The sequence below is a fragment of the Hypomesus transpacificus genome, unplaced genomic scaffold (genome assembly GCF_021917145.1).
Source record: "Hypomesus transpacificus isolate Combined female unplaced genomic scaffold, fHypTra1 scaffold_154, whole genome shotgun sequence".
Classification (NCBI taxonomy): Eukaryota; Metazoa; Chordata; class Actinopteri; order Osmeriformes; family Osmeridae; genus Hypomesus; species Hypomesus transpacificus.
In genome coordinates, this window is record NW_025813721.1 from 81,791 (window position 1) to 96,282 (window position 14,492).

Below are 14,492 nucleotides of genomic sequence, written 5' to 3' on the forward strand. Positions count from 1 at the left end.
TGTTTACAGCACTGAGGAGGACTCCATGGCGACAAACAGCTATTTCAAGCCCCTCCTCATCCAGTTTACTGGTTGACTTCCTGGATAACTCCTTAACTGCTGTCCAAGCTGAAGATCCACAAGCCCCTTTTCCTGACACCTATACATTCAAATTAAAACATAAATGACATCCAGTATAAATGATCAAACCGTATCAGGGTTGTTACTGGCAACATCTAATAAGAGTGACAAGTTTAGACTGTATTCTGTTTACAGAACAATAAATAACTTTGATTTATGACTGCAAATATTCTTTAAATACACTAAAATAGTGACATGCCAGCAATGGTACACAAATAATTATACATACATGACTTGTCCATCTGTGGACAACCTCCTCACCTTTTAAAATAAAGATGTCTTTAAAGTTGCTTTGCTGTGAAATTCTGATACACTACAGTGGTTTTCAAAGAAATGTTTTACATATTCATATTTGATAAACTGTTCATCAGGACTACGTAAGGGTTATATTAATCCATACAAGTCATACGTAATGCAGAGTACCTTGCATTTGATTTAAAGCGATAAAGCTTGCGTTTCCATCAACGGAGATGGCAAGCATTTCTGGAGTGCAGGCAGGGCAGCTGAAAAATGTCTTGTGACATATCTTCTCCACCTGGAACCTAACAGCCACCCACTCCGAGAAGCTTTTGCTGAAGGTATCAGCTGATATTTTGCCAGTCTTGTAGGTTTAAGGAAAACACAGCAAAGATTAAAAAAAATATATATTTGTATATGTTAGAGTCACCATTAAAACTGATGTTGCAAAAAACATTTATACGTACTCTTCCAAAGTGCACTGTTCTCTTGTCAAGCATTTGGACATATGCCTTAAGTGACATCCCTGGTGTGGCCATCTTGATGTCACAGAAAGACTGAAAGACATCAGTTGCCAAGTGCAGAAATTCACTGTGCCAGGCCAGTATCCACCATTATGGATATCCTTAATGGAGGGGGACCATGTCGCGCCACAGCTGGTGCAACTCACCACTGGCAATGCAAGGTTAGAGCAACCTGTAGGGAGGATAAATTCAATCAGTCAATGAATTAAGTAATTCTGTAAGTTACCTTACCTTCTGTATGCTTTAGACCAGAAGTAGGCAACAGCTGTTTACAGTTTTATTATTTTTAAATAATACGTGCTGGCCACAAAATTACAAATTCAGCCATGGGTTCAGAAAGACATGCATCATTTCCATGTTGTTTACAAGCCCTCCAGTAAATCCGAATCATTAGACATTAGACATTTTTGGACATTTTGTAATTACAAACAAGATAGCAATAGGCAACATGCACTAAAATCATTAAACATGCATTGTGTGTATAGTGTGTGACAAAATGTCCACTTACCATTTATGGTTATATGAGCCACATTTCTGCCATGTGAAACATGATTTTCGCCTGTTGAACAGCCACAGATGCGATCTGGCCTCTGTATAGGTAACAGCCACACTAACAAATGGTAAAATGTTTACATGTTAATTGTTTCAATAAAAAATAACAGCATACACCCCCAATCCACAAAATGTATACCCGCAGTTGATATAGATGTGTGACATTTGGGGGAAAACATAATCAACAATGTAGTGTGAATTAATGTTTTTTTCTTATGAATTCAAAGAATAGCATATTTTTCATATATAGTATGAAAAGCATAGGACTTAAAAACGGTACCTATTTGCTGCTGAAACTCTGACAAAGGCTGCAAAAACCCTCCAGTTACTGCCTCTCTGTTGTGCAGGACAAAGCGTGTGTGAACAGCAGCATCACAGTCCTCACAAAGGAATGGGAGAGGCAGGCAGTCCAGGCACCTCACACTGGCTTGTTTGCCACATTGGCACCTGCTGTTTGGATGTGGATCCTGACTAGCCAGCATATTTTCTATAAGAAAAGGCCTGGCCTCTTTCCACTTTTGCGAGGACACAGTGTTTCTGATCTCCCAATCAGTACCATAAGGAGCTGACTCAGGAGACGCCTCACGAGTCACTACTTGGTCCTCAACTCCATCCACCAGCAGCTCAAGGAGCTCTTGACGAAGCACCTCAGTTTCAGACACTGAAAGGAAATAATTCATAAATATATAAACTATGTCAGAAAGTGAACCAAACATTGTTGGTTGTATGACTTCTGGCTGCATAAATGACACCTCAACAAATTAAAAGCAAAATACATCCAGGCAATTACAATACACATTTCATACAAGTAAGTATCTTTTGTTGGGTTGACATTGGCAACACTCACATCTGGTGGCTCACATCTGGAGTGTTCTATGTTAATAAAGTAAGTAATGACATTATCCTTAAAGAAAATACAAAAACTAAAAAGGCAAAAACTTAAATCAAACATTTAAAATTAGAAATATGAGTGAGAATACTGACTAGGTGGCATGCAACTGGTCTTCCTACTGGAGGGCAGCCTTTGAGGAATTACAAGCCCTTGTCTGTTGCGCTTCTTCCACCGGACAGGCTTTGGGTCAAAGGAATTGTTGTGCTCCTCCTGTGCCTCATTCTATGTAATTTAAACGAGACACAAAGAAGAAACACTCAAAATACAGTCCATTAATTAATTTAACATAACTCTATAAAAGACATAATAGAACATAAATAATATTTGCATCTATTAATAATACATTACTGACGGCTTGCTGTAGAAAAATTCTAATAGATTTTCACTACCTAAAATAGTCAAGTGGCTTGTTACTATTTTCCTGCAATCTAGCTGTAAAAAAATGTAACTAACATAATGAATTATAATCAAAACAGACAACACATTTTCTGGATTGATTATGACACAATAATGCAAACATTTAAGAACAATACCTCCAAATCCTGAAGGAGGTTATTGGCATCCTGAAGCTCTTCCTCCAACCCCAAAGTATCAGGATCTGATTCCAAATAACTAATTTTAGACACAGAGATAGACAGATATAGATAGGTAGATAGATAGGTAAACAGATAGATAGATGTTGGCTCTTAAAAAAGCCTTTGGGTTGATTATGGGAGGTCAGAGGTTGGTTGACGTGAAGGGACAAGGTAAGTGTACTGGAGCTGCAAAGAAAGATAAAGACAAGTGATTACAATTAAGTGTGTTGCATGGTTATAATTTAATAGCAAATTAACTTGGCATTGGCGTGAGCTCTGTTTATGATTTCTGATCCATACAATTTCTGTCTTTCTCTAAGTTAGACCATTTCATTATGTTCATTGAAACCAATATCTCATATCCAACTCATAATCTAACTTGTTCATAAAGGGGCGATTGACTGGGTTTTTGGGGTATTTCACATTAAGGCCTTAAGGTCTCCGAATAGGGTATGTAACATTGGTTGGGTTGAAAATGGCCCGGGTGCTGTTCTATGCCCCCTGATAGATCCTCTGAAATATTCCCGGGAAAAAACACTAGCTGTTCTCCTTCTATGGTATGCTCATTAATATTTAGATAAGCTGCGCGCTGATTGATTGGTTTTCAACAAGTGAATCTGGGGAGCAAAAACGCAACACGGCCAACAGCAGCACTCACTGAAACACCGAAGGTGGAGACTTGAAATAAAGACACGCAAATAAATCTATTGTGTCTACACAACACTGTTTTCAACAGATTGACTACATATCATTTGAAATGATAACATTACTTGTTTCCACTTCTGTTGTTGAAGCAAACTGGATTGACTTAGGTGGGTAGAACGTTAGGCTACAGCTAAGCAACCAAACCATATCGTGATTCAACTCGGCTTCAGTTAGCTAGCTTTAGATATCTTGTTGAAAAATAACCTGACAAAGATCTGGACAAACATGCATCATGAATTGTAGATTTACATAACACAAGTTATTTATTTGAATGAAACAGTCAGGAACATGAAACAACGTTACCCCCATTGCCAATAAACTAGGCTAAATTATCACACATTCTACCTATGCTCTTGCGTTAGCAAGCTAAACTAGTTTAGTCTACATGCCTACAGTCTAGGTGTTACTAGTAACAGTTACTAGCAATGCTAAGGTATCCTGTATCTAGCACCTGCCTTTCTCCAGTTCTTTCAAATCTAGACAGGCGTTAGCAATAAGCCAGACTGCTGTTCGTTTTCTGGCAATTTTTTCGGAAGCTTCCCTTCTAAGGCCGACTACAGCTTGTCTAGCTAGAGTCATTTGATGTGTGTAAAAACGTATTTAGCATTCTACCTATGCTGTATACAGGACACGTTAGCATTGCTAATAACTGTTAGCACAACATCATACTGTCCTTACAGCTTGCGGTTGCAATGAGCATACGGTCGGAACAGCACCTCTATCCAAGTTCAGCTTCCTAGCAAATCCTGCTTGAAATTGTCCAAGGTTGTCAAAACTGTCTTGGGTGAAATGTTCAGAGCAAATGAATGATTGAGTGTCGAACTTCGCGGGGATCTTCTCAAAGACAACAGCAGCCATGCCTGTCGAATGTTTGGCTCCTTGGGAAGACAGTCAGTGTTAGCCTTCCCTGTACAGCCTGGAACACAGCATTTACGACCGTGGTCCATTTTCAATATCCTTGTTATAATTCAAAACGTTCTTCTTTGTAATTCCTTATAAGTAGCCTACACAGAGCATCGTGCAGCTAAACTACTATCTGAGATAGACGCTACCTCGGGCTGGTCTGGATGTACATTTTGGGGCGTGACAAAGACCAGACAGACCAGAGCCAAAAAAGGAGGTCCCCCGTCCTACGTCACACCGGTGGCTTTGTTGAAAAGCTAGCGTTTTACAGCCAAATTTTTCTTTTTGAGATATGTATAGGAAAGAGGTGTCAATGGACTTTGATATTCACTATGTTCATTTTACCCACTGAACTGTCGTTATTCAACTATGACAAGGTAAAATCGGTTTTGCAATCAATCGTCCCTTAAGATCTGTTCACCTTACTTGAATAAATTAATTGTAAAGATATTTTGACGTGTGTGTTCACTGATGTTACGATTGGCTCTACACTTAGAACGAATTCATTCCTAAAGATGAGACTGATTATTACATGTTAAATATAGGATTCCCTAATGTCCTAAACCAATATTAGGGTGGTGCCCCGAACTTTATGATAAATTAAGTATTTCCATTTTAACACGACGAGACCCCACTACAGCAGGAAGTTCACGCTCCTCACAGATCATCGACCGCTGACCACAATTCTGAGCCTGAGCAAAGCTATACCATCTATGGCTGCCGCGAGAATGCAGCGATGGGCTCTACTGTTGGCTGCTCACGATTACAACATACAGTACAGAGAGGCAGCACGCCACTGTAACGCTGACGGGTTGTCACGCCTGCCACTGCCTACAAAAGAAAGGACTAATGCTGTGGACAGTTTTCACATCAACCACATGGAAGCCTTACCTGTGAGCAGCAAGGAGATCTGCAGAGAAAGTAGGACAGATCTTATAATTTCCCGGGTACTGGAGATGGTATCCACAGGTCGTTTCCCTAGGGTCCAGGATGTGGACAGCGCCCTGATGCCATTCATCAGTAGGAAGGATGAACTGATTCTCCAGCAAGGGTGCCTCATGTGGGGTATCCGCGTCGTCATCCCTCCAAAACTGAGAAACAGAGTGTTGTCTGAGCTACACACCGGACACCCCAGTGTGGTGAAGATGAAGGCTGTCGCTCGTAGTTATATGTGGTGGCCAGGAATCGACGCACAAATTGAACAAGTGTCAAAGACCTGCCAATCTTGTCAACTTACCCAGAAAGCACCAGGTCCATCACCTCTCCATCCCTGGACATGGCCTGGAGCTCCATGGCAGAGAATCCATGTCGATTTTGCTGGCCCTTTCCAAGGCCATATGTTCATGGTGGTCGTGGACGCTCATTCCAAATGGCCGGAAGTGCACCTCATTAGCTCCATTAGAACTTTCAAGACCATACAGGTGTAGAGAGGGCTATTCAGTCGTTATGGACTTCCAGAAGTTTTGGTAAGCGACAATGGCCCCCAGTTCACGTCGAGTGAGTTTGACACGTTCATGAAGGGAAACGGAGTGAAACACATACGCTCTGCACCATTCCACCTAGCCACAAATGGGCTAGCAGAACGTTTTGTGCAAACCCTCAAGTACTCAATGAAACGCTTGGTAGGGACAATGTCAATTCAACACAGACTGGATGCGTTCCTGTTGATGTATCGCAACACTCCGCACTCAACAACCAAGGAATCACCAGCCATGCTTTTGAATGCGTTGCAAACTGCGATCACGACTTGACTTGTTAAAACCAGACGTAGTATCATGAGTAGAGAAAGCGCTAGGGGCGCCGAGTGCTCATCGTGAAATACATGGAAAAGCCAGGTCATTCCGGGTGGGTGACAAAGTGCTAGTTCGTGATTATGGGAGAGGAGGTGAGAAGTGGATGCCTGGCGTAGTATCCGCAGAAACCGGTCCTGTGTCATACACAGTCGATGTCGGTTCATCGGAACACTGGAGACGCCATGCTGACCAAATTCTGGCCCGTCATGCTGAGTTGGAGGCTCCACCGCTGAAAGAAACAGAGTCGTTCCCCAGTCCAGTAAAGCTGCCTGCGTTCAAGGACACTGTTCCAGAACCTGCTACTCATCCCACGGTTCCAGAACCTGCTACTCCTGATTCCTTGAGTGTGGCATCACCACAGATAACACCAGAAGCCACCAGCACACCACTTTGAGAGACTGATAAGAGATACCCATCTCATGTTGCTAAACCACCAGTTAGGTACAGCCCTTAAGGCATACCATATACGGAAATTGTGTTGTTGGGACATGCTGAATAGACTGACATGTTTTTGTTACAACAAGGAGTCACGTCTCAAGAACAAGGGCAGAATAAACCCTTGACGGACTCTGGGGTTTGGGACAGTCTACTCCCTACCTCAAGGTTAGGATATGAGTTTGATATAGAAAAAAAAAAGAAATCTCATGTTCATGTTCAGGGAGGGAATTACATTAAGTGGGGAGGAGATGTGATGTCTTGACTATGTTGTACCCGCACCACTAGTTGGCCCATGATACAATGACTTGTGTGTTGCTCACGCTCTAAACTAATGCTTCAGTCAACAATTACAGTTCAAGCCATAAAGACGTGTCCGTTTGGTACTTCACATTAACCATGTACTCTAAAGTGGAAACCACGAATACATAACATATATGTCTATGAACAATCCCCTCAGTGACGTTTGGCTAGCAACAGCAGCTTGCTCGTTGCAAACTTCTTTTGAATAAACCACTTCCCCCTAAATTAATGTCAAACTTATTAACGTTTTTGGGGGCATATTTTCAGTTAGCAGACGGTACTGTTTGAATTGGGATTCCATCCTGAAATACTGCCGGTGACAACATTGTTACAATGGCCTGTTTCAAAGGGGGTTCGCTTGTTTCAAAGGGAGTTCTTAATGAATTATGAGTTGACTAAATGCTTGAAAATATCATTTGAAGGGAAAAACTTAAGGGGATGGACCTGCCTGCAACCGACGCAAGCGACCACACACTACAATTTCCCCAGAAATTGTACCCTCTCTAGTTTGCATTGCTATGACAACACATTGATGATCTTTCATTTGCTCTTGTTGTTTTACACAGGAAAAAGGAAGAGAGACAGTACTTCCGAACTGGTACAATATTTAGAAAGAGCAGATGAGAGGTTCTTGCAACACAGCAGGGAAATGGACGATGCCTTGCGGCAGGAAATGAGGGAGAACACACAATCTCTGCTTGGACCAGGGGCGTAGCCAGAATTTTTTTTTGGGTAGGCCTAGAAAAATATGGATAGGCATCTTGTCAGTTTTTTTTTACTTATTTACTTTGAGTTGTGCACCCGGTGCATAATTTTTCAGAGATATTTCGCTTTCGGGTAGGCCTTAGAACAAATTGGCTGTGGCTACGCCCCTGGCTTGGACTCATGGGGCGCATGGTGGCCGTAATTGAGGCACAGGTGCCGAAGTGATCCAACACAGTATTCTTGTTTTTATGTTCAAGGATTCTTGTTTTTATGTACAACTTTTATTTAAAGACTGTTAACAATCTACATTCCTTTACTGCACTTCACATTTTGCTAAGTTTTATAAAGAGTTGTTATTTTCTAAGTGTTCAAATAAAAATACAAAATGGCTAATGGTCCTGTATTCACCGCCTATGGCCAGTTTCCAGATGGCAATTGCAACGCTCTTTCGGATTCGTGGATATGCCTACATTATAAGTGACCTCCGCCTTATCTTCAGCTGCAAGACTGCCTGTAAAGAAAACCAAAAAATTTGTTATTTATGTGCAATAAGGGGGCTGTACATTTTCTATCAAGTATACAGTGCAGTATATACAGTTTCTTTGACTGCAATGTGATCGATTTTCAGCTAAAACGATGCTAGGAGGATAGGCTAGCTATATGCTGAGGCTAAAGTTGACATCGTATTGTTTGATTTTAATAATAAAATGTATATCTTATGTACTTACCATTACTCTTGTTTGTAATCTCTTTCTATACAAATGGTGAGTTACTCTAAAACATTGGATGCGCCGTGTTTGGATGCGGATGTAGGTTAGCAAAACCATGAGCATCAACAGCAACAAAACGTCCGCCATTGTTGATGGTGTGTTTGTGTTTGGCAGTGCCGCGCTAAGCGTTGCTAGGAAAGATGAGACGTATACAGTGACATAATGACGTGGCTCTGTGGTGGCTCTATGGTGGCTCTCTAGCCCGTGGAAAAGCAAACCGGTTCTTAGAAGGCTCCGTGCTTGAACCATTTCTGAACTGGCTCTAGCACCGGCTCCGAACGAGCTCCCAGTCCACTTTGGTGGAAAGGGGGGACACGCCACTCAGTCTCTTACACAGGTGATTGGTATTACCTTATTAGTGGAGTCACAAGACGGAGCTATTCAGTCAACTTGTCTCATTAAAAGACCAAGAGCACTAACGTTACTACACAACTACTACCACTAGCCTACTGATACTACTAGTGCTGCTACTACCACTGCACCTGCTGCTATATGTTATGCAACTACTAATTCTGCAGATGCTGCTAATATCTCTTTTACTAGCTACTATTGCTAATGGAACTGTTTTATTCTACGCCACTGATACTACTGTATCTGCTACTGCTATTACTATACCAACTATAATTTCCGCAATTAAAATTAATATTCTTGTCTTGTTACGACTACTTCTTCTACAGCTTAATAGTTCAGCTTTCAGCTTCTCCCGCATTGTATTTAAGCACTTAGCTTTGTTGGATGATGCAGTTCAGCTTCCACACTCCCTCTTTTGTGTGACTCACACATTTTTAAAATTCATTTCAGCTTGCGGGTATTTACTCATTTCTGTATTTTCAGCTATTTAAAAAATATAATTTCATCTTTCAGCATTCCAACACATTTTCTGCAGGAAATGCACTTTCATTTTTTTTGCTGTAAAATGTTACAAATGTTTGTTCTAAAATGCTTTAATTATAGGTTTTGGTCTCCCTTATCATATAAATGACCAAAACTACAATGTTTTTGTATTTTAACCACTTTTGTATTTTGTACAAATGTTCATTCCGCCATGTTTTGCCATGTCCCCAGCACAAATTATCAACTTTTACAATAAATATCAGTCATCAAATAATAAAATACTCAAATGATTTGCATTATGTTTTAGATCAAGTTAAAATCCTTCTACTTGTACATATTTTTTATTAAATAATGTAAACAATTTTTGGGGAGATTTACTGTGTCCCCCCAAAAAACTTCCACCCTGTTAGTTAGTAGTTTTTCAAGAAAATAGCTTATACTTCCCTTGACACAAAGTTCATAAAATCATTATTAATTTTGGTACTCAACTCAACTCAACTTGACCAACTAAAGTAAATATGAACTTTCAGATTGATCTTTTTTTCCAAGTTTCATAATGTCAACCAGGGCTGGCCCAAGCCTTTATGGGGCCCTAAGCAGAATTCATTTGGGGGCCCCTCAGTGACGCCAATACAATTGATTATTATTATCATTAACATAATATATATAATTTTTTAATTGAACTGTGATTTCATGTGCTCTTGGGGGCCCTCTGGTGGCCACGGGGACCCTAAGCAGCCGCTTAATTTAATTTATGCCTTGGGCCGGCTCTGATGTCAACTTACATGGAAGATATTCTACGTCTTTAACCAATCCTCAAAGTTTTAAAAATAGCACTGGAACTCAGCAAGGTTGGATGTAAAGTGTTTTTATGGAATTCAAAGCGACAAAAACTCCCAATAGAACGTGAGCAAGATCCCAGGATTACACTGAAATATTTCTCCAGACATTTGTCTTATATATTTTCCAAATTATTTTATGAGGTTCTGCCATTGGTACAATACATGTTGGTCACAGAATATATTATGATTGTAGGTGCTGAAGGACTGAAAATCTTTGTGTCTAATCCAATATGTAATGATGGTAATCAATGACACAAATATGTGTTCTAGAAAGAGTGGTCTGGAGTCGCAAAGGTCCGATAATATCAGCTTTAATGCAGCAGTTGGAAATCAACAAGTACAGAGCTCTGGGGTTGTCTACGTTTCCCTACCCGCAACAGAGTTTGGGCTGGTTCACGAAGTCCAACTGGCTATCTGTCCCTGCCCCAGCATATATTATACAGTGCAATTGAAACAGAAATATCAAAAAAGGGTTGAGCTTGTTCTCTCGTGTATCAGGGAGTTTGTTCTTCCCCACGCATCCCTTCTGCTCGGGTGCTGTCTCAGCCTGGATTCAAGGTTGCTTCTGAAATGGAGAGATAACAACACAAAATACAGCCTGTTTCCCACACCCTATGTGAGACACAATGTTTTAATCCTGAGCACACTTCTAAGTTCATAAGATATACATTTAATAAGCACAAAACATAACTTTAATACATGTATCCTGTATAAAGTCTTACGAGCAATGTTCCCGTTGCTATATAGTGCACAGTGCCCGTGATGCATTTGGTGATTAAGTTGCCACAAATATTGATAACTGGAATTATAGATAGTGCCATGCCCATGATACAGCTAATGATTATAGCACTAGAATTATACTGTAATGTATTATAAATTCTTTAGTGCCTTTTTACATAGAAAACTCACATTTTTGGGCCTACTCTGACCTACTCAGACCAGCTGCTAGATTCTGGGCATATGGCCAGAACTATGCCTCATGATAGCTGGGCTATCTAAAACCATTAGGCAAAAAAATCACACACTTCCAAAATATACAGTGTGACAGAAGAATCATAAAAAATACAGAACACGGCATTGTTAATTTCAATCTTATTCATAAACGTCATCATGTGCAAAGCTCAACCTAGTTGGCCTGGTAGACTGTCCTACTTTCCAATACTCACTTAAGCTATCAGCTTATTTGCAACACATAGCAGGGGAGTAAATTAATAAGGGTATGGGGTAAGTAGAAACTCCCCGTAGCCCAAGTGACACGCATCGCGCGAGTCATCAGCTTAAACTATGTTCATAATGCGACATGAGTATCTATTCCAGCCTTTACCTAAGTATATAAGACAAACCAAGCCATGCTAGCTTACTGTACTTTCCAGCTGCTCCACCATCCACATTGAGTGGCTTAGCTGAGGTCCTAATTGGTGGCCAAGCGGCGAAGCCACCTTTAGTGTTTCTACCTTTTCTTATTTGGGGCCAAGCAGTGCTGTGGCACCTATTGGAATTGTTAGTTTTTAGGGTGCCTCCAGTAGAAGGAAACCTATTGTTTTTGTTAGTATTCTTATTATTCTTATTAGGGTTCCTCCAGTGGGAGGAAACCTATTGTTTTTGATAGTATTCTTCATATTCTTATTGGGGTTCCTCCGGTAGGAGGAAACCTATTGTTTTTGTTAATTAGGGTTCCTCCGGTAGGAGCAAACCTATTGTTTTTGTTAGTATTCTTATTATTCTTATTAGGGTTCCTCCAGTAGGAGGAAACCTATTGTTTTTGTTAGTATTCTTCTTATTATTATTATTAGGGTTCCTCCAGTAGGAGGGAACCTATTGTTTTTGTTAGTATTCTTATTATTTTTCTTCTCCGTTAAATGGTTCAATAGCTCAAAAAGTCCTGGACCCAATATTTTCCAATTTGGCCCAATGATTCAACAGGTCACTCATTACTCCCAGACGGCTAGTGGCCCATGTACGCCCATAGATGGCGCTGTAAAACATGCCCAAAGTCTACGTGATTTCCCAAGCGCCCCATTACTCCAAAATGCCTGAAAATTGGTATACATGCCTTATTTCTCATGGGGAACAAAAAAGCCTCAAGAACCCATAAGGTCCGCCATGATAGATTTTGCTATACAGTCCAAATTTGGTACAACCTTCAAAACCCTTCTCCTCATGAACCATAGATCCAATCGACTTGAAATTTTTTACAGATGTGTAGAATACATGTTTCTGTAAAGGGTGACCACCTGTCCCGCTTTGCGTTGTGTCGCACAGCATTTTCACCCCTTGTTTCACACGTTGCATATTGAAAATGCTGTGCTATACAGCGCAAAGAGGAATGGGTGGTCAACCTACTGACACACACGCAAGCTTGGCGAGACGCACACACACACATCCTTTCTGGAAATGGTGTGCTGACCAAGCCCCACCCTCCCCACACTCGCTTCCAATCGCAGCTCGCAGTTACGAATATAAATTATTTTTTGGCGGCCATTGTTGTTTTCAACTGGAATCACCTGTTAGCCGTGTTGGAGGCAGCCACGTTCGGTAAGTCCGATTTTTACACATTTTAAGCTAGAATCAACGATTGGGTTCGTGAAAGTACACTACTCTTGAATTATGGTGAAGGTTTGAGCACTTTGAGACCTTTAGATCGTGAGTTTGAAGTGACGTAAAATACGAAAATAAAATTAGTTATCATTTCTTAAAATATTTAGGAAGAAACATGATTATTGCTGGCATCGCGGCTGGGCCCCACCACGGACCCAGAAAGTTTTCCCATATATGGGCGCCTACTGAACATGTATTAGCAATAAATGATAGGTATAGAACGCTTGTTATAAAGCTTAGAGAGTGGCAGGCAGACAGCAGGCAGTTTATGAAGGGTGAGGTCACTCTGTTTGAGGATGATAGACATCCACAGAGGACCCATCTTAGATAGGTTGTTGGAGTCAACATCAGAAGAGTTTGATGCTATGACTCAACAAGTTCTAGAACTTGTATCTGCTAGTTTAGTGAAAGTTTGCTGTAGGTTGGTAGAGGACCACATGGACGGTATGATGATGTGTCTGAAGATCAGTATCATGTCTTCAGATCAGTGCCCAAAACAAATGTTTCATGCGAGAAGGATTTTGGGATATTTGATTAGATCAAAGTTCAGGGCAAGTAAAATAGCATTAGAGGGTATGGTCATGTTTAAGCAGAATAGGTCCTGGGAATGGTTGTCAGGGTTAGATCCAGATAGAAAAGCTGAAGTTCTCGCCTCAGCTCGGACATCGGTGAAAGAATTTATAAATAGGTTTGTAGTCTTGCAATTGGTATGTAATATTCAGACTGTATTGGGTAAATACTCATTTGTTTGGTTTTAGCATTGGGTTGTCTGATCAAGTGGGCCTGTGCGGCACTGACAGACTTAGCTTTGCAGTGTGTAATTTAGCTATTGGTTTGTAATATTCAGGCTTTGTGGTAGCTTGAGGATATTCATGATGGACCATTTTGTGATATGAGACAGGGGGCCCCAGTAGGGGGTGACTCCCTGTTAAGCCAAATGGTCTGCCATAATATCTGATAGCTGCATTGGGTAAGTAGTAGGAGTATTTGTTTGGTTTTAGCATTGGGTTGTCTGATCAAGTGGGCCTGTGCGGACACAGACAGACTTAGCTTTGCAATATTAAAACGGACTATGTCTATAAAAGTAGATACAGGTAGGATTAGAAGTAGTAGCTGATTTAAACTGTTGTATTCTATTTTAGTTAATTAAGCAATAAGCCCCAAGAGGCCGTGGTTTACGCTGATTTTAGAACATGAATAAATGTAAATGTAAGTAGTACAGTTTGGTGATATGAGACAGGGGGCCCTGTAATGGGGTGACTCCCTGTTAAGCCAAACTGTCATAGCTAGTATAGAAGTAATAGATAAAAGTTGCTCCCCTGAACCTTCACCATGGATGCAGATGTGCCCAATTGTCCTCTGAGAGCTATCAACCTGTAGTTTTTTTCACAGGCAATGACTAAATTTTGGACCATAAGTCAAATCAAATCAAATCAAATTTATTTGTATAGCCCTTTTTACACGCAAGCATGTCACAGAGGGCTTCACATGCGCCCATAGAACTGCCCCTCAACCAACCTAAACCCTCAAGGAAGACAAGGAAAAACTCCCAGAAAAACTCCCACCGGGAGAAAAAATGGAAGAAACCTTGGGAGGAGCAATTCAGAGAGGGATCCCCTCCTCCAGAGACGGTTGGTAAGAGAGAGGAGCAGAACACAAGCTAAACATAGTCATACAGTGTCAATGGGTTTTGAAACACCAAAA